Genomic DNA, 26,665 nt, shown 5'->3' with positions numbered 1-26,665 from the left:
CAAAAAAGGAAACGCACAAAAGCCATTTAAGGCAACCAGAGAGAGGGGGGAATATGCGCTTCGATAGATGCAGGCTGGCTTCAGCTGCTGGCTTGGCAGACTACCGGACACCACCACTGACTATTTTTGCCTGTGAAAAGCCATTTATCATTTATATCACAGGAACATCTATTGGCAGCCAGCAGAGGCCAAGGGGGTTGGGCAGGCTGCTCCCCAGGGGTGATGGGGGCAAGCAGGGAATGCGTGGAAACGGCCTGTTTGTTTTGGAAGGGGGGGAGGAGGAGGTTCAAAAAAGTAAATGAAGCCTTGCCTAAAATGACTGGCAGCCCAAGAAGCAACCTCCGCTCTTTTAGGACACTGAAATGCAGTAGGTTTGCAGGTTGCAAAACTAGTCAGAATTTCATCTTTGCATTCAGTTGCTGGAACACAAAATATAAAACAGGTGTGTTCAGTGAATTCATTGTTACTTTTTTTAAAAAGGGAACAGAACAGTCTGCACATGGTCAGAAAAACTTTGCACTAAGCTCATTTTTCTGTGGTTGGGGGGCAGACAATACCCTATTTCTCCCAAAGGACCAGAGACAGTGAAATAATTTTTGAAAACAAGAATGTGGAAAAGAAGAGCTCACAGAATTTGCTTTTCCACGTGTTCACGTATCAGCTTACCTCTGCACATTCAGCATCCAACTCCTTCTGAGAATGCTTTGCCAATCCAGCTGTTTGCTTACCTATTTCCCCCTCCCACCCTCCAAGTTGTTCAGAGTGACAAACACGCTTCTCCTCCCACATTTTACACTCACAACAAGCCTGTGAGGTAGGTTAGACTGAGGGACACTGACTGGCCCACATTCATCCCCTAAGCTTTGTAGCAGAGCAGGGATTTGAACCCCAGCCTTCCAACACCCGATCCATTCTGCCACCTTGTCTGGGTAACCCTCTCTTACCCAGCTGTGACCCCTCACACACACTGCCAAAAATGCCCTCCACCCACTCTCAAGGGAACTTCCCTTGCAGCATTCCACTGGAGGGGGGGATGGCAACAAGCAGAGCCCCAGAGGCAGGTCCAGCCCCACCAATGAGGCGGAGTGAAGCAAGGTCACGACAGCGGCTTCCCGCGACATCTCACAACAGTTTTCAAAACTCTTGCAAGAGTTCCACGAGATCTCATAAGATCTTTCTGGAAGTCGCTGCTGCTGTGCAACCCTAGTAGACAAGGCTTCAGTGGGGGGGAGAAGGTAGCTTCCCATTTCGCCTCAGGAGACACAAATCTAAAGTGCATTTTAAATCTCACTATCCCTCACCCACCCAGGCACTGGCCCAGACACCTGAGGCAACTTCTTAGTTGGTGCACCACAATTCAAATGGCACAAATAGCTCTGTCCTCTTCACCGCTCCCTGCCCCCCAGCATCTGGTGGTTGAAGTGATTGTCTCCTCCCTCGAATGATAGAATGATAGACTCATAGAATTGTAGAATTGGAAGGGACCCCAAGCATCATCTAGTCCAACCCTCTGCAATGCAGGGATCTCAGCTAAAGCATCCATGACAGGTGGCCATCCAACCTCTGCTTTAAAACCTTCAAGGAAGGAGAGTCCACCACCTCCTGAGGGAGATAATTCCACTGTTGAACAGCTCTTACTGTAAAAAGTTCTTCCTGATGTTTTGTACGAGTCTCCTTTCTTGTAACTTGAAGCCATTGCTTCTAGGGCAGGAGAAAACAAGTTTACTTCATCTTCCATGTGACAGCCCTTGAGGTATTTGAAGATGGCTCTCATATCTCCTCTCCTCTTTTCCAGCTAGCCATACCCAGCCTTCATGAGTCTTGGTTTCCAGACCCTTGACCACCTTGGTTGCCCTCCTCTGCACATGTTCCAACTTGCCTGTTACCCAATCACCACTACCATGTGCTACAAGGTTGGGGTGTGGGTGGGTGTTTAAGGGGAAAGTTGCACATGAATTCTGAAAAGCAGAGGGAGATATCCTTCCCCATCCCCAGCTGCATTTTTAAGAGGAAATACCTAACCATTTTTCACTTCCTCTTTCTCATGATGAGTCAAAATGGTCCCTGAGGTGGATGGGTCCCTCTTCAAGCTGTCACCACATTTCCCCTAGGGCAGATGACCTCCAAGTCAAACCACAGTTTGGAACATGAGTTCATTAGCAGCAATGAATGGGTGCTAATTGCAAATGCAACCGTATTAAGTTTGGCAGTTTCAAGTTTATGGGGTTATATTCAGTGTAGTGGAAAGCTGTATGTTCTGCCAGGGCAAGAATTTCTCCTTGTGTGACAGAATGTCTCCTCCTACTGTGCCCTCCCTAAATCTGTTCTGGGGTTTCTCCCAACATTCTGGAACGGATTTGGGAACAGGGCAGGGCAGAGAGGGGGGAATCCTCTTGGGCTTCTGCAGAACGTTAGCTGAATACTTCCCTCAGCTTTGTTTACCAAATACAATTAAAATAAATGATAGCCAAATTAGATCAATTTCTATGCATTCAGGAAATTTTCTGGTGCAAACTGGAGGGGGGGAATCAATGCCAATGTATAGAATGCATAGAAACATTTTCCGATTTGAAGTTTTGCGGAAAACCCATACCACTGCAGTCTAGTTTGAGAGATTTCACCAGAATCATACTCCTTTCACTCCACGTTGCTTCTCTGTGCTCTTCTGAGGTTACATGAGTGAAGGAGTCCTTTGATATCACCAGAATCATCTATCCGCTCTGCCTCCACCTGCTCAAAGCACCCCTCTCCTCCACCCAGTCTCCTCATAGCAGCCCTCTTCCTGCATTCAAGAGATGGATCAACCTGGGCAGGGGGCTCATGCATGCTAGTCCCTCCTCCAAGAATCCCCTCCCAACCTTTTGCACTATGAGCATGAAGGTCTACAGGGAGATTTTAACTGGATTCAGCTGAATGCAGTAAAAATCCCCGTTTCAATTTGGAACTGATACGTGTACAGTTCTCAGTCCTGGGGAGGATTCTCGCCACACTCAAGTCAATGTGGCTGGAATGTCCCTTCAGATCTTCATGCTCAACTTGTGAAAGGTCAAGGGGAGGGGCAAAATCACACCAGGATAGGGGTAGTGATATCATGCATAGCCCCACAATGACTCTCAGGGTCCCAAATCTAAAATTCTATGATTCTATTTAGTTGAGATTCCTGCATTGCAGGGGGTTGAAGCAGATGACCCTCAGGGTCCTTCCAACTCTGAGAGGGTCTGTGGGGAAGGAGTTAAAACAGGAGTTACATGGGTTCTAAAAGAAACCTCAGCCTGTAATCTGACTTCTACACGTTGGATTAGTTGAGGCTTCTGAGTCATCTTCAAGGGCAGCCCCACACAGAGCGCATTGCAGTGATCCAGCCTGGAGGTTCTGCCTTGCTGAGGAGTGTAGGTTTGGCAGTGTCCATACAAGAGAAGTTTGTTACCACTTTAGGGCTTTCAGCACTAATGCAGCATCCTGAACTGGGGCCAGAAACAAACTGGCATCCAGTGAGGAAGAGGGATGGGGAAGGAGGAGAAGCCCTGCTGGACCAGGCCAAGGGACCATCTAGCCCAGCATCTGCTTTCTGCCTGTGGTCAGCCAGATCCTCGAGGAAGCCCACAAGCAGCATGTGATGATGTCGCCCCTCACCTCATTTGCCCCCTGCATCTGATATTTAGATACAGTCAGCTTCCAGCTTATGCAAATTTAACTTGTGTGAATTCAGTTTTATGCTCTTGGATGAAAATAAATTAAAAGGGGGGCAAGCATCTGGCAGGGAAACTTTTGTAATCCCACCTGCCACTGCACACAGCTTGGGAAAGCATTTGGAGATGCAGAGAATGTACATTTTGACTATACGTGATTTTGGCTTTATGCGCTATCCCAGGAATTAACCTCCACATAAACTGAGAGTCAACTGTATATGCTGCGTCCAGTACTGGTGGTAATAAACTGCCATCATGTCTAGTAGCCACTGACAGACATCTTCACTGAATTTGTCTAATCCACTTTAAACCCATCTAAGCTACTGGCTGTCACCACAGTAAGTGGCATTGAATTCCGTAAGTGAAACACGTACTGTGTGAAAAAGCTCTGGTGATGACTGTTGAGACTCTGGCCAATATGGGAGTGGAGCAATACATGGGGAAAATGTGAACTTACTTAAAGTTACATAACTGAATAGGCTTTGGGGTTGCACTGGGTTAGTTGTTACATGCGATCTCAGAAATTTTTGCATAAGTATTCTGCCATCAATGTTTGACTTCATTGGTTGAGAAGCACTAGTTTTTGAGCTGCAGTTAATCAGCCTCCCTGGCTACAATGGTAGTTAAATTACTAGAAAGAGCAGTGCCAAGTCTCACATGTGTTTGGCAGTTGCAACATCAGATATGAAACGATCCTTATTGGTGTCGCAATATGCCATATTAAGTGAGGGAACTGCACTCTGCACATGCTTAAAAATTTCTTCTTTTAATCAATTGTTGCTCTGCATCATGGTCCAGGTTTAAGCTCCACCACTGCAATCTGGCTGAAATCAATCTCTGTCACTCTGCATTTGTGTTGGATGTTTTAAGCTTGTCTTTAAAATGTGCTGTGTATATGCTATGAATACTGAGACTGCAGCAGAAGACTGTTTAAACGCCATAACTTAAGGAGCATCTTAACATAGGCTGCATTTTGATGCAAGCAACTCCTTCTGCCCCGCCACCCCCGTCCCGGACCAGACTATTTGTAAAAGCTGCTAAGCTAGAGAGCAAAGAGCAGGTGGATACCTTGAGAGCCATTCCACTTCCGCAAAACCTTTAATGAAAAATACCTGCTTCCCCCCTTTAGAGCACATTCTCCGACACTCAGTTTTGAAAGAGAGAACAGGGTTCCAGGCTTTTGAAGAAACCAATTTGTATACTTATCCAGCAGGAATCTATCACAACAGGATTTCATCTGAGCTAAGGCATAACCCCCAAAGTAAACCTCAGTGCTTATTGTTAGCCTTTGGTTAACTCCACGTCTATTCCTCAACCCATCATCTCCAAATGTAGATTCTCAAGCAGAGAGATCCATGTGCAGCCTGATCTATTTAAAGTACAACTACAAGCTTCTCTTGTGGAAACAAGAACGGAAGAAGAACAATGCTGGATCAGGCCAAAGGCCCATCTTGTCCAGCACCCTCTTCCCATAGCGGCCAACCAGATGCCTGGAGACACTTACAAGCAGGACCACAGTGCAACAGCACTCCCACCCACATGGCATTCCCAGCAGCTGCTATTCCGAAGCACACAGCCTCTGGCAGCGGAGGAAGAACATAGCCAGTATGGTTGGCAGCCGTTGATACCCTTATCCAACATGAATTTGTTGGCCACGAGGGTGCGATTTCCAGCAGAGAAGTGCTGGGTGGAGTGGGGTAGGGGAGGGCACTTGACCCCTTCCCAGCCTGCTCGTTTCTCCATCACAACTCTGCACCCCACAATCAGCTGCTTTTCTTTCTACCCAGGTTCTAGGCTCTCATTGCATCACAAACACAGCTCTAGAATCTGGGCAAGGTGTGTATGTGAACAGCAAACAGAAGAGTTGCAGGGGAGGCCAGGAGGCAGATGAAAGGTTCAGTGCCCTTTAGGGTGGGTAACTATGCATTAAAAAAGGAGATGCATCATCCAAGGAGAGCACAGGCAGCACGAAATTGCACAGGCTAAGGCAGAGGTTCCCAAACTTGCCGTATTTGGCCTACCACCCCCTTTTCAGAAAAAACAACTCAGCGCCTCCCTGGAAATCTGCCTTTTTTAAGCGAACAAACAGAAAGATGCTGTGATAAATTTGCTTTCTTTTATGTATCTATGTTGCTACATTTTGTGTTTATTTGGAAAATAAAGTAATCACTAAAACGCCATGTTATATCGGTAAGCGTCGTTACACAACAGATGAAATATGTATGAACACTTTTCCAAAACTAGATGAGGAGGTGAACTAGGCCCCGGGAATAAAAACCCATGAAGCAGAGAGGAGTAAAAACTGCCACCTCAGTCTGATCCACCCTGGGGGCAGTGCCAGTGCCACAGCCTGCCTGCCACTGGCCAAATAGGCAGGCAAGCTGTGATCCACTTCCCAGGCCTGGGTGAAGCCAAAAAGGGTTCACCCAACCCCGGGAAAACCTCTCACCTCCAGCACGACTGCCAGATACAGGGGAGGCGTTATCACCATCCTACAACAGTGCCGGACCTAACGGGAAGTGTCATTACACAGCAGATGAAATATGTACAAACTGTTTTTTTCAAAATTTTATTCTCTTCTCTTCTTTCTTTATGCTTCCACCACCCTTTTATTTTTATTCAATGCCCCCCAACTGCACCTGAGGCTACCACCACCCCCCTGGATCATTCCAGTGCCCCCCAGGGGATGGTATCACTCATTTTGGGAAACACTGGGCTAATGCATGTTTACGGCTGCAAATTTGCAAAGAATTACTGCAATTTAAATTGAAATACAGTATATCTCACAATGGAAGTCTGCAAGCAGGGTACCTGTTCAGCCTGGCTGTGTGGATGCTGTTAGCTCTTGAAAGCCAACTTTGTTAAGGTTCTTTATTTAAAACCAGACCTGGACCAGACAGTCCTTCACACACATGCCTTCAAGCATAGGACAGCACTTCCTCTTAATAACTATTGGCTCTTGCTCCTTCGTCAACCCACACTCTTGCTCATGTTGCTATGCAAAGTGCTGTGTAACACTTGAGTTTTAAAAAGAACAAGAGGGGCATCTAGAGTCACCCTTCCCCAGCCATCAGAATATTGCCACCACGACTCTCTCAGGAAGTTGGGTTTCTGGGTGTTCTGCTGCCAAAACATTTCATGGCCATGACCAGCAAAACAAAGGCACATTTTGTACATGAACTGTACTGCTGAAATTTAAACACATCAGTTTCCTAATGCCTCGGGGGGGGGGGAGTGGCACACACACACCAAAGGGTGACTTAATTGTGGTTTCTCAATCACTCAATTCCCACTGCAGCTGGTATGGAAAGCAAGTGGGTGAGCTGGGAGTAGGGGTGTTGGATCTGGAGAGGAGGAGAGGGAGGGGGCAGGAAGGCCCAGAATGGAATCATTTCAGAGAGACAAGAGCCGTTCTCTGCATACGCTGCCAGGCTAGTAACATTTCAGTCAATCAAAAGGTTGTGAGCTGATGCAGTGCTGCAGACCTTCTATGAATGAAAATGGGGTGGGTGGGGTTGAGGAAACCACCATTATTTTGCCTCCATTGGTATCCAGTGTATCTTTTTTCCCTCTGGGAATGTGAATGGGGGAGGCACACGTGAAGAAGAGGAAGAGGGAGGACCATCCTTCACTGTGGAAACTATCTGAGAGTATCTCTACCACAGGCTTAGAGATTTTCAGCGCAGCAGTGCCATTCTGGAAGTACTCTCCCTGCATCCAATCCAAGAAGTAAAAACTGTTTGACCAGCTGTGTCCACAGGACAAATGATGCCTCTATTGCACCACTCTCAGCTCCATTAAAAACAGAAGCGAAAGGATTGCCTGCTTCCAGCCTTTCATTACACCAGCTCAGGAAAATCTTTCAACTCATCTTTTCACCCTCATTCACAGCTCTCTGTAAATCTTCACCAGGGAATAAAAGCAAGTCCTGGGAGTGTTACTCACAAGGAAGAGAGGAGCTCACGGACTAGAGGGGATCTCCCCCACCTGGTGTCCAATACAAGGCGCAGAAAGCAAGTACTACATCATCCTTGAAGAAGAAGCAGATAGAGCGACCATTTGCATCCATTGCCAAAAGGAGGGGAGGCATCTCACCCCCCACAAAAAAGGACTAATAGGTTTCGCACAGCCATCTGAGAGGATTGACTTGACATATGATGCAACCACCTGTATGATGGTTTGGAGTGATAAATATATTCTTCTTAATTGAGTTACACTGTTGCTTTAAAGAGAGAGAGTGTCTCCCCCCCCCCACCTGAGATATTTTCTTTTCGCCTGGCTCACTTTGGAAAAACTACTTAATAGCAGCACAGAAAGGAAAAATGTGGGGGGGTGGAGAACAAGAGGTTTTGCTCCCCTCTCTCATGCACAAATAATTAATAGGCTAGAGCGGTCCATGTGCCCTACTTTGCAGAGGACAGTCCTCTACTGGCAGGGCTGTCATGGGAACATAGGACCACAAAGGCTACCCCAGGGAAGCCCACAAGCAGGCCAGCGAGGCAAGAGCCCTCCTCCATGGTTGTTCCAAATTAATGGTGTTCAGAGGCATGATCCCTCTGCTGCTGGAGTTAAATATAGCCATCATGAATAGCAGTCTCTTGGGGGGTTGTCCTTTGGCAGAGATTTGTAGGAGTCCTCTGTTTGTCCAAGTCCAGTTTGACTCATAATAAGAGAGAGCCTGATATGGGATAGGAGGTTAAAGTTGCCAGTCAGCAGGGAACATCTGGACAGCAGACTGAGCAGGCACAGAGGTCACCATCTCTCTCCATGGTGAGCTGTATTGCATTAATAATTATTTACAAATTTGCATCCTATACATTTAAACTAGCTCATGTGAATCAGTGGCCTCCTTTTCCTTTTTCGTGATGCATGTGGACACCTGAACCCAAACCCTGCTTTATATGTGGACGGTGTTTAACGTGTACCATGGCCATGTCTACTTCAGCACTGAAAACTCACTAAATAGGAAGTTAGTTTGGGAGTTTGACAGAGCTCTTCCTCAGGCAGGATGTTAAGCAAAAATGCTGCTGGTTTAAGGCAGGGCACTTAGCTAGGTGATACTTTACTCAGAGTTGCAGGCCAACAGGCAAGCAACCAGTGCTTGATTTGTTTTCCTCCAGGAGAAGAGAGAGCAAGGGCTAGGGAAGTCAATAGCTTCTTGTTGCTGTTCCTTTCCAGGGATGCAGGCCAGCCAAATGAGATCAAGCCTTTTTCTCCCACTGGGGACAGATTCCAGCTGCCAGAAATAGGTTCAAGGTCCCCCCCCCCAACCTCCCTTAGGACATTTCATTGCTCAGACTTGACCACCAGCTGCTGATGACTCTGCATCATAGCAGCTGTGCAGAGGAGACTGAGGGGCAGCCACTTCCTACTCAGGGAGTTCTCACGGACTCTGCTGACCTCAACATCCAAGGAAAGGAGCAGATTGTTGGACAAGGGTGTGGAAAAGGAAATGGGAGGAGGAGGGAGACTCTCACTGATGGCTGCTTCATAGCAGCAGCAGGAAAAGCATCTCCTCTCACAAATGTGCCAGGGTTGCCACAATCACTAACGGTTGATTTGCATGACCATTTCATGAACCTGCTCCTCCAGTTCCCTTTCAATCTGGGCAGAATCGGTACTTTGGTGGTTAAACACAGAGCTTTCCCTCGATGCAACAGGCCAAACCAGAGGCAGCACAAGCAAGTTGATCCAACATGCGCATGCCGGATTGCCTATAAAGCTTTAGCTGAGATTCCTGCATTGCAGGAATTGTACACTGCGGTGTATGGGGTGTTAGGGAACACATTGTGCTCCTTCTGGGGCAGTTTCTCCACCTTTTGTCCCCACCCTGCACTCAGCTCTCACCTGTGACTCCTAGACACTGACAACGTGCAACAGCAGTCACATTCTGGGAAACAGCTTTGACAGATTGGCTAAACCAGGTGAGGGGAGTCAATGAGTCTCAAACCCTTGGTGAGTTAGAGATTTCCCCTGCATGCAAAGACGGGCTCTGACAGATTGACGAGACCAACAGAGGGTCTAACAGTCAAGAAGGTGGTTTCTGCATGTGCTGTAGAGGGAGGGGGGCAGATGGAGCTCATCCACCTAGGAAGGTAGCCCATCTAGGAGAAAGAAACTCTGATCCTAAACCTCCATTGTCTCGTATGATATCTTTGGGAGAAGAAAAGGCTAAGGAGTAAACCCTACACAAATCCAGAGTGGAGTCCCTATGATGGTTGGGTGGTACCTTGTACGTCTCCTTCCAGCAACTCCTGCAGCCCAGCTGGTGACAAACGTCTTGCTCTGCTTTCCTTTGGACCACACCAGCGAGGCTGAGAGGGAGGTCTTGTCTTCTGGGAAGCCCAGGTCCTCCATACATGCTGCCCAGACTTGTGCCCCGAGGAGGTCACTCCAGTGCTACTAACACACCCCCAAAGGTGCACTCCATTGTCTCTCAAGACAGACGGATGCCGACAACAGCCAACCCTGGGCTACTTCTGCAAACACTCACGACACTTCTAGCAATCTTCCCTCCGTGCAAGCAAGAGGTATTATCAGAGTTCAAGGACAGGTAAGATATCCGTAAGGAGGATGCAAAGTAGAGCAGGAAGAGGGTGTGGCTGAGGAGGTGATGTAACCTGTGGAGAGTCCTGATAGAGAGGGACACAGTTGGGTTCCTATTAAGTATAGGAGGTAGGGAGTCACTTTCAATATTAAGTATAGGAGGTAGGGAGTCACTTCTTTCAATAGTAAATGGAGGTTGCAGGAGAGAAGGGGGGTGCACATAAAAACAGGTTTCTTTTTTTCAAATGCACATTATATGAGGAAATGTACTGGAAAGAATTGGAAAATGTGTATTTTACAAAAACCAAAACTATGCAAAATGTGAACTATTTAAAAGGGAACTTTTACAGTATTCTTTCAAAAAAGAATCTAGATAAAACAGGATGGAATGGACCTCTGATTGAGCACCAGAAAATCTGAAATGGGATGTGTTTCAGCTGCTTAGTCCACCCTTAAAGAGGGAGCATTCTTCAGAAAGCTGTACCATGTGGTGTTTTTGAAGATACAGAGCCTAGCTCTTAAACTTGTCCCTAGTGGGGCACAGGAGAGGTGGACAAGGAGATCAAACCTTCCTGCTTTGGGGGCAGTTGCCACAACAATTTCATTGGGAAGGAAGTCATTCAGAAGTGCTTTTTGTCTTTTCATTCCAGACCCCTCCGGCAGGCAGATCCTGTTGCTCATCAACAGGGTCATTACATAGGGAGATTTCAAACCTAATGAAGAGATTATTAGAAAATAAAGAGCATTTTTCCAGAAGCAGCTTCCTGCCAGCTTCTCCGGTCTGCAGCTCCCTGCCACCGCTCCCTCCCTATTAGCACTAATCAGAACTGTCAGTCGCATGCAATAAACTTGCAATGCTATTTAGTTAACTGCATCTCAGACCCAACTGGAGCTAATAGCATCACGCAGCAGAGCCCCTGAGCAGCGCCAGAGCCAGATGTGTGATTCACTTGGGCACATTCACTTTCCGTGGGCGTTGGTTATTTTTTTCAGGGTGCCAGGACATTTAATTGCAAAACTCAGTGCAGACATGATTTTTATACTGCCATCCAAATTCTAATTCTTTGCTGAGGAAAGCTGCATTCCACATCACATACATATATTTAAAGCACATGCATTTGCATGTGCTCAATTGCTTTGCAAAAAAAAATTTTGCTTCTGCCAAAAACCCAGCTAGCCCCTGGAAAACCCTCTCCAGCATCTTTACCCATTCCATTTGTGGAGTTTTTGACCAGACATTGGCCACACACTTCCAAACCATTGCCTTAGCTTAAGGACTATTAAGGGGAACTCACTGGCCTACCCCAACCCTGCAGAAAGCAGGATTGACTTCCCCCTGCATCAGCTGAGGCACAGGGAGTTCAGTTGCCATGACCCCTGTATCCAGCAGTGATCTGGACACAGGGTCAGATGCCACAGGAGCACCAAGTGGGGAGATGGGTCTGGGCTCACAGCCAGCTGCAGAGAATAGGGAGAGCGTCATGGCTGAGCTGGTTGGGCAGGGAGTCCCAGAGGAACTTCCCATTCCACCAGGGCCTATAGGGCCAGGACTTTGTACCTCACGGACACCTTTCCCTGAGCCTGAAAAACCAGGAACCGTCCACTGTACACACCAATCTAGAAGCACTGGGAGTACACCAGGAGGGGGACTATGGAACAGAGGAATAGGGCCTGTCTTCAGGCCAGAGGGCTGGCCATTAATGTTTTGAAGTTTTCTCCAGAGAGTGGAGCCTGGAGGAGGCAGTCTGGAGACAGGCATGAAAGGGCAAAGTCTCCTCCCAACCTTTGCTGGAACAAGTTGTTTACTGGGAGCTGTCCATGGTCCTCCAGCCTTGCCACTTTCCCTGAGAGTTCCAGCATCGGAACATGACATGATATCAATCCTGCTCAGTCACTACCCCCACAACCCTGTGGGCCAACTTTGATAGCTAGGCACAACCCCCCACCTGTTGATCACCTGACATCATTATGTCATCAAATAAGTGACATGTGGGTGCCCCCACATATCAAAACCGCCCTGTGGTGTGGGAGGAGATAAAAGATCTGGCCCACCAGGCCAGAAAGGTTCTGCACCCCAATAGAACAGCTTAACAGGGAGAAGCATGCCAAGACCCAATCAGATGCCACTAGTCCCTATAAAGCAGCAATAGTCCGTCCGTCCCCCCCCCCCCCCGCCCCAAGCAGCAGCACACCCAGAGAGGCTGCTTCTTGCAAACTAGCTGCAAAAACTCCCCTCCAGCCTTTCGCTGGCCTCTTTCCAAACTGCTTCTGGCCTAAACCCAGACAGGTAGACTGTGACCCACATTCCTAACTCTAGGAATAGCAACTGAGCATCAGTGTCCATTAAAGCAAGCAAGCCTTAGCTATCAAGCTACAGAGAAATCTGCATGCTGTAGGTATCAAAACAGTGTTCTTAGTTTATTTTATTTTATTTTTTAAAAATCTATATAGTTCCAGGAAAATGGGCATTTTATCTTAAGATGTCCTTGTTAGAGCCACCAGTAGCTCTGTGTGAGGCTAAGTGGGTTGGGCACTCTGTGGTGGGAGTTTAAATGGCATTGAGGGCAGCAGAAGGGCAGGTGGATCAATCTGATCCAAGGGGCACAATCTGTCATTAAATTCTCTTTCTCAGGCTCCAGTGAATAAACAGGAGCATGCATGAGGATGGTAAATGTCTGTTTTAATTGCTTTAGGTAGCAAAACAGCCCAGCAGATCAGGGAAGGGGAGCCTGTAGCCTTCTAGATGCTGTTGGACTCCAACTCCCATCAAGCTCCAGCCACAATGATCAACTGTCAAAGATGGTGAAAGTAGTCCAACAACATCTGGAGGTCCACAGCTTCCCCAACCCTGTAGAAGATGATCCCCTCTGTTACCTAGGAGAATGGTGTCATTTTGAATTTTACCCCTCATGCACCAAAATGGATTAAAACTTACCCCGAGTGGGGCTTTTCAACCACCAGATCCATTTTTTAAAGCCTTGTTTCTTACCAACCCAGACCACCACACAGTGTAAAATGGATATACCAATTTCATCTGACCAACACTGCGGGGGGGGGGTATCATGATCCCTGAGCCCAGCAATGACCAGGACGCTAGATGCTTCCAAATGGGAGTGCTTAATTTGCAAACTTTTCATTGAAATATAAAAAATGAGATACTGGCAACAGTTTTTTTCCATAAAAATAAAGTGTAAATCTGGATTAAACTGGGGTGGGGTGGGGAAATACAGGCTGGCTTTTTGATGCCAACACACACACATGCAAGAAGAGAACTCATCTCACAAGAAATGCACCCCTGGGGGCGCCCACTGAGTCAGAAGCTGCAGTGCTACCAGCTATGGAAGCAGATCATGTTTCTGGCTTGAAAACTGATGCTTGTAATCCATGGATTACTCCAAGGGTGTCAGGCAGAAGCCTAATGAAACAGATTCTGCAGCACCAGAGCTCATAGAACCAGAGCCAGAATCCTCATGGGAATCTTTTCCCAGATGCAAGAGACCAAGTGCCTCCCACATTACTGTCAAATCTGAGGACAGACCATTTAAGAGACTCTAGTTCCCCACAAGGGGATGGAGCCTAAGAGAGGTGGGAGCAGAGGCTCAAAAGAAGCCAAAAGAACCTTGCCTGAGCAGGGATCTCTCCTTGCTCAGTGGGATCTTCTGCAAGACCAGGGCAGGGCAAGGGGTGGCAGTGTAGCTTCACACTGCTTAGAGGGGGCAGCATTAAAGGCACAACCAGGTTCTCAATAAGAGCACTTGGAAAGGGGTTGGTGTGTTTACAACAGTGCCCTCTGCACCCACATCCTGCCAGCTAGGACAGGATCTGTACACTGTGCAGAGAGAGAAAATGTGACCTTGAAAAGCAGCAACCCGAGATTTCTGCCATCGACCTCTTTGTTGATGTCTCTCTCCAACATGCCATCAAAAGCTCCCTACGATGGGTAATTGCAATAGATTTTGCAACAGCAGTTTGGGCTGCTGAGAAAGCTGATGAAACTGGACATGTAATTATCTGATGTTTTGTGCCCTGCACACTCATTGTAAAGCCACTTAATTCAGATTTCCTTTCTTGGTAAAAATAAAAACCCAACAGCAGCAAGGGGAGTGAGTAGGTGTCCTACCTTTGAAAGAGAAAAACCATTCAGATGCACGGCCTTCCCTATCCCTAGGCTCAAGTCAGGCTAAAATTCATTAGCCATTGCACAGTCACAATTACGCTGCAGACTGTGCAGTGCCAGCTCCAGGTTTCAGGAGCCCGGAGGCAAGATGCCTTCAGTGGCCCACTGCTGTCATTAGTGCCAAGCCTTGAATCATATGAAACCAACTGAGTCAGAAAACTGATAATAGGAGCATAAGAAGCTACTTTATACAGAGTCAAGCCATTGGTCCATCTAGCTCAATATTGTCTACACTGACTGGCAGCAACTCTCCAAGGTTTCAGACCTTCCTAGTCCTACCTGGAGTTGCCAGAGACTGAACCTAGAACACCCTGCGTGGAAAGCAGATCCCCTAATGGTGATGGATCTTCATACTAATCCTGTAGGGCTCTCCCTTATGCTCTTATCTGGTTTCCAAGCTCTGCCAATCCCAACCCTCCCTCATCCTCCTAACACCATCTGGATCCTGATCCTGCCCAGATTTATGTCAGCTCTGGGGTAAGGGGTGAGTAGGAGCCCCCTCAATCCAACAGCTGGGGTTTCTGTCCTCAGCCTGCATCCCAACAGCAGAAGTTTCAAGTGGAAGCTTGAAGCCTGAGCTATGTGGCGTTTTCTCCTCATGTTTCCCAAGCTCAGCACCATCTGTCCTGCTTCCACAGTCTGTGTCACACCAAGCCTACCGCCGAGACAGCAATTTGCAATGAAACCCAATCACTCGGAAAATAAATAAATAATAACGAGAGAGATGGCTGATTGAGTCACTTAAACAGCTCAACTGAGCAACAAACATCAAATCGGGGGATGGAGGCAGGGGGTGAATAGGCACTTAGAATCAATAATAACCATTTATTCCACTTCTGGCATGGGTAAAAGTTTCTCTGTTTGCAGGAGTGGCTGATTAACAAAGGGAGAGGGTGATGAAGAGAGGATGATGGGCCTCTTGGTCCAAACCCAGCTTGGGAAGGAAAAGATGGCATGGAGAGGCTGGGGGTAGGGAGGAAACTTGGTTCAGCTCAGTCTACCTAATTCATGCTTTCCAAAACAATCCACATGGCCCAGCCATGTCTACCAAGATGCATACACTAGGGGCAAGTTGCATGGAAATGCATATGTTGGTGAAAACAGCATACACAAATGTGTAACATATGGGGAAATGGCTTTGCAAAATTGTGTACATTAGGCAAAATTACATACGCAAATGTGAATATTAGGAGAAAGTCACACTACAATGCTGATGAATTTTTAGCAATATGTGAACTGACATGGCAATGTGGGAAAGTAAAGTGGAAAAAGCAGAAACTGAAATTGACAGATTCTTCCTAGATATGGAAGAATCTGTCAATTTCAGTTCATTTGCACTCAAAAGCTGCTAGTATGCCTCAAAAACAACAACAAAAACAATAACTGGCAAGATATATAATGTGGTTCTAATGCTAGAGCTAAGCGAATCAGGGGCTGATCTGTGCTTGAACGAGAGGACACCCGGGAACTTTGTGTACAGCATCCTAAGCTCCTGGGAGAAAAAGCAGCAGGCCATTAACTGACAGATATAAATTAAGGTTACACTAAATACACTAATTTTATGCAAAGCAAGTATGGGTTAAAGTGGTGAAAGCACATCTCCTTCCATCTGGGCCTCCCCACATGCTGCGATTGTCCCGGAGAGGCTCTGTGTCCCACACCCATCAGAGGTGAGGGTTCTTCATGGCGCCATCATCACCACCACTGCCTAACAGCTCCAAGTCAGGAAAAGGTCTCTCTGCCTCCTGCAGGAAAGTGATAGTGCTGATTCTTGAAATGCTGCTTAAGAGTTTGATCTTCCCAAAATGAGTCTGTTGCTGCTAAATTTTCTGCAATGCTGCTTATGTTTGTTTGCTTAATTGGTTGTGCAGTGTTTTGCCATGATCGGCTTTAAAGATTATTGCTAGCTACCCCAGCTGGAGGTCTCATTCCTGGGGCAATAGGCAGGAAATTGTTTTTGAAATAACAACAACAATGAATACAAATATAGAGATCATAAGAATGTAAGGAGGGCTGTGGGATCTGACCAAAGGTCCATTTGGTCCAGCACCCTGTTCTCGCAATGGCCAGAAAGGTGTCTATGTCAAGGCCACAATCAGGACACAGATGCAACGGCAGCACTCTCCCCTGGAACCACCCTGGGAAAATTCATTGGGTCCATGAGATTATAGAATCAGAGTTGGAAGGGTCCCAGTGGATCATCTAGTCCACACACACACACACACACACACACCCCGCAGTGCGGCAATCACAGCTAAGATCCTTCTTCCTCCCTTCCCTCTACTATTCACATCTTGGCTTCGGCACCTCAATCCTGGGCTGTTATGCACAGAAACTGTGGACATGATGGGGAACATTGGTTTAATGTCTACTTAACAACCAGGATTTCAAACCATGGCTTCACCCCGGTTCAAGATCCTAATTAATAAGGTCTGGTTTAAACTAAACCGGGAACACAGCACCAATGCCAGTGCACAAGTGGGGGGAGAGGGTGAGCTTGGAGTGTGCAGGCCAGTTGCTCCTTGTCGTGCAAGCAACAATGCCAAACCCTTCTCATTCCCCTCCCAACTGCTGCTGCCCCTGTGCCAAGTGGCTCTGCACTTGTTTGATCAATTGCTGCTTCTGAACATCCGCCAGCTGAACTCAGCCGCTCTTTAATCGATGCCCCTCATCATCAGAATATTGTTGCCAGGTGACTGAGCCCAGCAGCCGGCTGACACCGGCGCTAGCTGAGCGAAAGGGCCCCGCCACAGCCAGAGAAGAGCGCAAGTGGAAGCTCATTTGTGCTGCTGCAGGGATCAGGCGAGGCTTCTCTTGGACTTCGGGTGCTCAAAGGGCTACGTCACACACGCAGCTAACAATTTATTGACGGTGTTGTTTCTCCCTTCCCCAAAAGCCTTGTCTGTTTGGAAATGAGGGCAATAGAGATAGGAAACAGGGGAGGCAGAAAAACAAGGAGAGGAGGAAATCAAAGGGTTCCAAAAGCTTGTGTATGTGTGTGCACGTTTGTGTGTGTTAAAACAAAAACAAAAACCATGCTTATTTTCTCTGTTAATTAGATCACTTTCCCTGATGTCTGTGATATTATAAAGTGATTAGGGCTGCAATCAACCATGAGCTTGCAAGGAGGATGAGTGCTGCATGTCTAATGTGTGGGCCACAAAGGGAACCACAGCAGAACATGGGCTGGTACACTGCAGGCAGCTTGGAGAAGACTATTTGAAGGGAACAGCAATAGTTTCCTGATGCCTTCTCCTGGCTGTGCTCCTCTCCCACCCTTCATACCAAGGATTACATCTTGGATTTTCTGCCAGAAACCCATGCACTCTGCTGCTGAGCAACATGTCCTCTCTTTTTGCCCCTGAGCCTCCAAACTAGCCTAATTTGAGACCCATGCAATATCCCAAGTTTGGGCTCCCTCTCTTTGGCCACAAAAACTTTTCTCCCAAAAGCATCTGTAGCGTGTAACTCAGTCCAGATCACCCTTCCCCAACCTGGTACCCTCCAGATGCTAGTGGACTACTGTTCCCATCACTGGGTTTGATTGCAGTTGTAGTCCAACAACATCTGGAGGGCACCAAGCTGGCAAAGGCTGCTCTAGATTATGAGCAGGTTAAATGAATCTGGTTCTCTACCTGCTTAGCACCTCCACATCTAGAACATGGAAACACAAAGCTGATGCCTGTGTCTGGGTTTTGCAAACACATGTACTGTACTGCATTCTACTCTTCCTCCAAAGAGTTCAGGGTGGTATACAACATTACAAGTCATGGGAAGAGCACGTCCTCCTCATCACTTCCACTGAAAACCTTAATCACTCATTCCTATAGCTTCCACAACCACCACCATTTTCAAACTTAATTTTGCAGCCATGAGAACTAGAAACTTGCAGCTTAGAAACAAGCAAGCAGATTGTTTCAACACATGGCAAAAAGATATTTCTAAATATATTTGGCAAGGGGGAAAACCGAAAATAAAATATAAAATATTGATAGATGCAAAAGAAAGAGGAAATTTTCCCCTGCCAGATATGAGACTATACTATGAGGCATCCTGTCTTTGTTGGTTGAAGGAATGGATGATATTAAAGAATTCACATGTTCTAGACTTGGAAGGTCATGACACTATTTTTGGTTGGCATGCTTATTTATGGTATGAAAAGGTAAACGTGCATAAAGGATTTACAAATCATATAATTAAGAAAAAAATATATAGAGTATGAGATAAATAGAAGGATTTATTAGAGGTAAAAACAACACTTTGGCTCTCACCATTGGAAGCTATAATGGTAAAGAAAAAGAATATGATAGAAGGGTGGACAGATTTATTAAAACAAGAGGGAGGAGAATATAAATTTTGAAAAATTAAGGAATTATCAGGAAAATTAACAGCACGGATACAATATCATCATTTGAATGAAGCATTTAAGAAAGATAGGATACGAGGGTTTTGGGAACAAATATCACAACTGGAGAGAGACCTGCTGGAATGTAATATGAAAGTGGTGTCTAAAATATATAAAATATTATTGGAATGGGAGACAAAGGATGAGCAAGTAAAATCCTCAGTGATACATTGGGCAATAGATATGGGTCATAATATAGATATGGAAGCATGGGAATGATTATGGAATATGGATATAAAATTTACAACATGTTATGGTCTAAGAGAAAATTATATGAAAATGATATATCAATGGTATCTAACACTGAGTAAATTGGCAAAAATGTATAAATCTAAATCAAATACGGTAAGTGTTGGAAATGTAAAGAAAAAGAAGGTTCTTTTTATCATATGTGGTGATCTTGTAGTAACGTTAAAGCTTACTAGGAAGTGATATATAATGAAATGAAAAGGATGTTTAAAATAACGTTTGTAATAAAAACAAAAACCCAGAAGCTTTCGTTTTGGGAATTATAGGGAACTACCTAAACTGTATAGAAACTTATTAATGTATGCTACTACAGTGGGAAGGGACGCAGGTGGCGCTGTGGGTAAAACCTCAGCGCCTAGGACTTGCCGATCGCATGGTTGGCGGTTCGAATCCCCGTGGCGGGGTGAGCTCCCGTCATTCGGTCCCAGCTCCTGCCCACCTAGCAGTTCGAAAGCACCCTTAAATGCAAGTAGATAAATAGGTACCGCTTTATAGCGGGAAGGTAAATGGCGTTTCCGTGTGCTGCTCTGGTGCCGGTTCGCCAGAGCAGCTTCATCACGCTGGCCACGTGACCCGGAAGTGTCTGCGGACAGCGCTGGCTCCCGGCCTCTAGAGTGAGATGAGCGCACAACCCTAGAGTCTGTCAAGACTGGCCCCTACGGGCAGCGGTACCTTTACCTTTTACTACAGTGGGAAGAATGTTACTTGTCCCAAAATGGAAAGAACTAGAAGTCCCAGCAAAGGAAGAATGGATACAAAAACTTATGGAATATGCAGAAATGGTGAAGCTTACCAGAAAAATAAGAAATCAAGATAACAAACTTTTTATAAAAGAATGGAAATGGTTTATTGACTATTTACAGATAAATTGTAAACAGATAAGGACAGGATTATTGTGATAACCTGTAGTTTCCATCTGCATTCATTTGGAATCACAATACACACAGACACACACACACACACACACAGAGAGAGAGAGAGAGAGAGAGAGAGAGAGAGAGAGAGAGCGCTATGTGCATTGATTGATTAAACATTCATTTTAAAAAAAATGGGTGCTGCCAATTTGGATATGTGTGTGCTGGACAATTAAGAATCCCAAATGTGCACATTGTAGTGGTGGGAGGAAGGAGGTGTGAAACAAGATGTTTGTGCTGCTGGGTTGGGGGAGAGAGAAGATGCCCTCATCTGAACCAGACCTTTTCAGAATTCACAGGTCGTTAATTCTGCCAGGAATTCCATTTGACCTTGCCTCCATTAACCAGCCCGGATCTTGCTGGGTCCTTTATCTTCCACCTCCGCCAGACTTGACAGCAACACTAGCTGGCAAAGCAGCTGCCAGGACATGAGCCAAGGCAAGGAAGTGCTCAGAGCTGCGAGCCTCCCAGCACCCAAGGGAGCCCTTCCACAGGGCACGCTCCCTTTTAATTACTTGGCTGAGCCGAGCGATTAAAGTTCTGTTTCCGCTGCTGTGGCTGAAGCAGCCAGAGGCTGCCTGTTAAGTTGATGCACGATAAGGAGCTCAACAGCAAAGCCATTTCATCTCCTCCTTGACGAAAGGCAGGGCTCCTGCCTACTAAGGAGTGAGGGCCACAGAGCAGCTCCACGTGCGGAAGAGAAGGGTCGCCGCTGCTCCTTGCTGGGAAAGAGGGCTGGGGACGAAATCCTTTGGCACATCCTACTCACTTCCCAAGGGGAGGTCCCAGGTGCCTACAGCATGCTGAGAAAGAACCAGGCAGGACCCATTTGTGAAAGATGAGTTTCTGGGATTATATCAGGTGCAATTTACTTTTATTTTCCATTCCGCCCAAGGGACACAGAGCTCAGGATTTACTGTCTACTGCAAGGATAAGGAAACTGTGGGCCCTCCACATGTTGCTAGACTACAATTCCTGTCAGACCCAACCAGTATGGCAAATGGTCAGGAACGATGGGAGGTGGAGTCTAACAACATGGAGAGCCACAGGTTTCCCATCACTGATGAAGGTCCTGCTTGAAAGGCATCTGAGCCATTCTGCTTCTTTTTTATATAGTCTGCCTCTTGAACACACACACTCTTTTTAAAGCCCCAACTTTTCCTAGTTGCTGATTGATTACTGATTGATTACTTGGCCTCCATTTAATCTTGAATGTCAGTGGTCAAAACAGTATTAAAAAGGAAAGAAACGAGTTGTAGATTTAAATCAAGCTTCCAATCTCCTCCCTATCCCATCCCTTTGATTGCAAGAAGTTGCATGATTTAATTTTTTTACTTATTTATAAAAACTATTTCTATACCGCCTTTCACTTCAGAGTACCAAGGCAGTTTGCAGCCAAACAACAAAAGACAATAAATAATATGTGGCTGTAAAATATTAGTATCAGTTACAGTAATGAGAGTGCTAAAAACTGGCATTAAGAATCCAGGAACACCCAAGTGAATAGACATGCTTTTAAAGCTGCACCCACCAGTGATAATGTGAATGGGAGGACACACACACAGATGCAACACGTGATCTCACCCAGCCTTCACCAGCCTGGTGCCTTCCTACACATATCACAAAAAGCCAGATCCAGTAGTTACAGTACTTTCGGGGTGGACTCAGGTTGTTCCAGGATCTTGCAGTTACTGGCTCATAAACCAGTATGCACTTTTTAAATGTTCATCCCATTTATTTGCAATTCAGCTTTGTGAGGTAGGGTCAGACAGAGGAAAGCAGATTAGGTGCACACAGGTTTGTAAGAGTCAGGAAGCATTGACTCATTCAGCTGAACATTCTCTCCACTGGCTGGCAGTAGCTCTTCAGAGTGTCAGCTCAGGGCTGGAACCTGGGATGCTCTGAATGCAAACCATGGGCTCTCCCGCTTGCTGAAAGCCACCATGCAGAGGGCCTCACTGTTCATGCAGCAACTGTGACTGTGTTGGACACTTGTACCTGGGCTTTTTTTCAGATGGGTGCCATTGCCATTCTAAAAGAATAAGGGAGGTGTTCATGGTGAGTTCCACCACCTCTTTTTCTAGAAAAATAGGACTGGCTGGTACATCAGTGTCACAACAGTATTTATTTGCTGCAGTAAACAAGAAAGTGTAAAAGCAAGAGTAAAATCTTTAAACGTGCCCTAGATATGTGCCAAGAAGCTAAGAGCAATTCCAGCTCCTTGGCACAGGACTGTGACTACACAGAGACATGCATCTCCCTTTCATACTTTTTTATGGCCATAGCTATGGCAAAAGAAAAGACCGTAGCCAACAAAACTCAGCCAAGTCAATTAACATATAATTCCCAATGTGTTTTGCTGATCTCATCAGGAAAATTGGTTCAATAGTTAGACTAACAGAAGGAGAGTCAGAATGGTGTAGTGCTTAGAGTGTTGGACTGGCAGCTGGGAGGCCAGAGGTCAAATCCTCACTCAGCCATGAAACTCACTGGGTGACCTTGGGCCAGTCACTGTCTCTCAACCTAATCTACCTCACAGGGTTGTTGTTAGGATGAAATGGGAATGGGGAAACAGTGTACACCACCTTGTGTTCATTGGAGGATAACTGGGATATAAATATAATAATAATTATAGACAGACAGAAACATTGGCCTTTTCCACTAAAGTATTAAAAGAAAGCCAGAATTTGAGTCTGCATGTCTTGGCTCCCGCAAAACTGAGAAGAAGGAAAGCTGAGGATGAGGATGATTAATTAATTTTGTATACCCACTGGTCTCAGGGTGGTTCACAATATAAAAACACAAAATAAAAACACAAAATACATAATAAAAACAAAAACAACCCAATAATCCCCCCTTGTTTTGATAAAGACCAGTCTTCCCCAACCTGGTGCCCTCCAGATGTGGTTGGACTACAACACCCAACATTCCTGACCATGCTAGCTGGAAATGATCAGAGTTGTCCTTCAACAACTGGAGGACACCAAGTTGGCAAAGGCTGAAACAACTCAAACCTCTTCAATCAAGGACAAGGTCGCAAAAGAAACCAAATGCAAAATCATGCTCCCACCCAGCACTCTCACAGATACATGGAACTTTTCCTCTCACAATCCCCTTAACCTGGAAACAGGAAAGAGAAACCCAGAACAGGTTCTTTTTGTGGTGGGAAAGTGAGGAGAGAGGGAGATTTCCTGTTGTACAGGTGGACCTCGTTCTCCATGGGAACACCCTACTTGTCGCAAGGCTGAGTCCCACCCTCAGGCTAGAACTACAAGCAGCAGCAGCAGCAGCCCTGAGTCTCCTCGCCTCTCTCACTCTCTGCTGTGATGTTCCTTGGTTGTCCCTTGCAGGGGTGCAGAAAGCTGCAATATGATTATGACATCCAGTGTCTTCCATTGATGGCAGAGAGGAGGAGAAAGAAGTGGCAATGCATGGTATCTGTTTCTGGCAACAGCCTCATGTCAGCCATTAACATCTAGTTCTGGTCTCAGCCCTATAATTGAAATTATTTATTTATTATTAATATTACTCATCATCATCCCCAGTAGTAGCAGATGAAGAAGAAGTGTTTATCATCCATGATGCTTCCCCTTAGTCAGCTTGTCTATAAAGCTCATCCAGGTCAGAGCTCAAGATCTGAAAGCATACGGCAGTCATCAGCAACCTGGCTCCGTCCAAATGTTGTTGGACTCCCATCAATCCCAGACAACACAGTCAATGGTCAGGGATGATGGGATCTGGGGTCCAGCAACACCTGGGGGGCTGCAGGTTGGGGACATCTGGCATATGAGTCAACTGAAAGAGAAGAATGGAAGTTGGTGAAATGAAGGGTGGCATTTTTGTTCCACTGAACAAAAAATGGAATCCTTGAAAAAGAGACTGTGGAGGAGGGAATGGACAGCAGAATCAATGTGCAGAGAACAGTTCACAGTGATCCTTTTGGAAACCCTGTAGGCTGCATTCAACTTACTAGAGCCTAAGGTTCCATATCACAGGGCTACTGCCATCCAGACAGCTCAGTGGAACAAGTGACAGAGGATCTCCCCAGGAGGATTCCCATCACCCATGGAGAAGGGAGAAGAATCTCCACCTGCCCCACAGAAGTACTTCCCATGCTGCTTTCTAGAATGTCCAATCAATTTGCTAATGTGAAAATGCAACATGCGGCCTGTCCTTAGCTGCAGCCATTGCTATTCTTCCAGCATTCCAGGTAGCAGTTTGGCAAGTCTGAGCACAGAATGGATGTCTTTAATAGGGTCCAGCTTATTTCCCCAGCACTTTTCTCAGGCACCCAGCAGGTGCATGCTCAGCATGTACTAAATTAGAGGCAAGAAGAGCTGCTTTCATGAGAGGAAATTAGGCTTGAGAGAGAGGCAGGGGGAGGAGGGGAGAACTCAGCATTCAGCTGCCAGAGGGGGGTGGGCAGGTCGGCAGGGGGGCAAAGAAAGCCAATCAGATGTGCAAAAGGCCTACCAGGGAACACTGCTGAATAAAAAAGGGCTGCAAGTGGATGGACCACTTTCCCCCTCGGCAGTGAAAGAGAGAATGCTCAGCCGACTGACCGGCATCAGCTCTGCAACATCTTCAGTTAGACCTTCAGGGGTAGGGAACCTCAAGCCCAGGGACCAGATGCAGCCCCTAGGCCTCTCTGTCTAGCTCTCATGATGCTCCCCAGCCCCACACACTGGCTCTGCTTTGCCCCATCCTGGAATGTGTTCTTGATCTCTGGTTGGAGAAAACAGAGGCATGTGCAAGTGTGTGCAGAAACTAGCCTACTAGGGATGCTATCACACAAGCTGAAGCAGCATTTGATAGATGGGGAGAAGATTATCATTCAGAACCCCTCAGACTAGCAAAGAAAGGACCATGAAAAAGCAGGATTTGAGGTCCATGAAGTTTACATTATTGATGTTCTCGTCAGCAATGGAGAAGGAAAGGGAAAGGATGCTGGGCAGAGAACTACAATTTACAAAAGGGACCCTTCCAAGCATTGTGGTTTGAAAATGAAAACTTCCCGGGCCTTTTTCAGTGAGGTGGAAAGAGGCTTTGATACTATGCCATTCACTCTCAGGGCATTTGAGGATGAAAAGGCAAGGATGGGGGTAGCAGAATATGCTAAACATGAGCTGCTACAGCCTTTTCATGTCCTCTATGAGAAAGAAGCAAAGTTTGTTGCCCAGCTTAAGTTCATGGTGCTTTTAATGCCCAATGGTCCCATGAGGATAACTAGCAGACCCTTTGAGCCTGAACTCTACAAATCAGAATTTGAAGTGCAAGATGCAGAACTGAAGGCACTCCTACAGAGCTCAGCAAGCCACTACCCCCCCCCTAAAAAAAGAAGAAAAAGAAGGCCCCCTAAGAATGCCAAGAACGCCACACAGGGGAAACAGCAGAAGAGAATGAGACTGGTGACTGAACAGCTCTGATCGCCTCTGCGTAGCACCTGATTCTTTCTCTCACATGCCCCAACTCAAAGCAAGAGAAACAAATATCCCTTTATACCTGATTGTCTCATAGGACCAAATGACAAATAGCCTGACCTTCCCACAGAGTGGAACCAGTTGTGACTGACTTTGCCACTGAGGGAAGAGTCTCTTGGCCACTTCAGATTACCTTTTAAAATATGAAATAATATAATCAGGAGTAAAAACAAAACAAAACACAGGCTTCCCCACTCAGGTTTAAACACCCAGGTTTCAGCCCTTATAACTGCAGAGATGAAACTGCAAATATTTAGGCACCAATGGTGAAAAATCACTCTGCACAAGCTCAAATCCACTCTGTTCTGCAGTGTTGCATCACATATTTATGGTCAAAGCCCTGTTTAAAGAAAATGAGCTCTGCATCTGTGATATGGTGGCCCCTGGCTCAAAAACAGCCCTGCAGTTCTGACCAAGTGAGCAGCAAGGTCAGGTGAAGTGGAAAAGAAAGGGGCCACCAAACCAACAAGTTTCAAAACCTGACTTTGGGGTTTCTATTTAAGAATTTCATTTGGAGAATCAACATGTCTCATGGCAGTCACTGGGCTGTAGGCTTAAGGAGTCCAAAATAAGACACCACAAACTCCCCTAGAAAGGACCAGGCACTTCCGATCCCAGCTGAATCCAATCCAAATTCTCCAATTTACTTTTGAGCAGTAACTCATCATGATAGATTGCTACTAATGGCCACTCAATGCATTTAACCCCATGGCCCCAATTACCACCCCCCAGCAGATGTGACCTTTTACTGTAAAAAAATGTGCTCAGCACAGCCTGAAATGGCTTGTTACTCATTGCCAAGCCAGGGCCATTCATCTTTGCTTTTTTAATTCTCTGCACCATCCTTTATTGGGCAAAATATTTCTTTCGAGGCTTTAATGCATTCGGTAGAAATTAGCCCTTTTAAAAAGATTTATTAGGCAATTAGCAAGCTTGGAAAGATAATCATTTAATGTCAAAAGCAGGATTGACTTCCTCTTTTTAAAAGAGGAATCTGGGCAAGGGATACTGAGCTTCTTTTACTGTGGCAGGGGTAGGGGGGAGAGACACCCTCTCCACTTTGTCCTCGGGCAAACAGCACTGGCTTGCAAAATGCATTTTGCATCTTTAAAAGAAAAACCATAGTAATTACCTTGCAGATGGTTCCACCTTCATTTTTCCTGCACAAGAATGAGTGTTTACCAAGATTACTGAGGCCCTTTCTC

General features: G+C 46.1%; 1 protein-coding gene, 1 long non-coding RNA gene and 1 pseudogene across 8 annotated transcripts in view; 2 read left to right on the top strand and 1 right to left on the bottom strand.

Annotated features, from left to right (window-relative positions):
* The window catches only part of PDE1B (phosphodiesterase 1B), a 130,159-nt gene that overhangs the window by 60,326 nt on the left and 43,168 nt on the right, over positions 1-26,665 (bottom strand). The window lies entirely within an intron of this gene.
* On the top strand, positions 5,440-7,895 carry LOC310753300. The gene is made up of 2 exons (XR_014543321.1): positions 5,440-5,604; positions 5,934-7,895. It is a non-coding gene; the product is annotated as an uncharacterized lncRNA (long non-coding RNA).
* On the top strand, positions 24,762-25,616 carry LOC310756222 (proliferation-associated protein 2G4-like; annotated as a pseudogene). Its single transcript has one exon. The product of its transcript is annotated as a proliferation-associated protein 2G4-like (transcript).

The sequence above is a fragment of the Podarcis filfolensis genome (assembly GCF_964270895.1).
Source record: "Podarcis filfolensis genome assembly, chromosome: 2".
NCBI classification, from domain to species: Eukaryota; Metazoa; Chordata; class Lepidosauria; order Squamata; family Lacertidae; genus Podarcis; species Podarcis filfolensis.
Note: the sequence above shows the minus strand (reverse complement) of the source record. Positions and strands in the feature narration are given on the sequence as shown.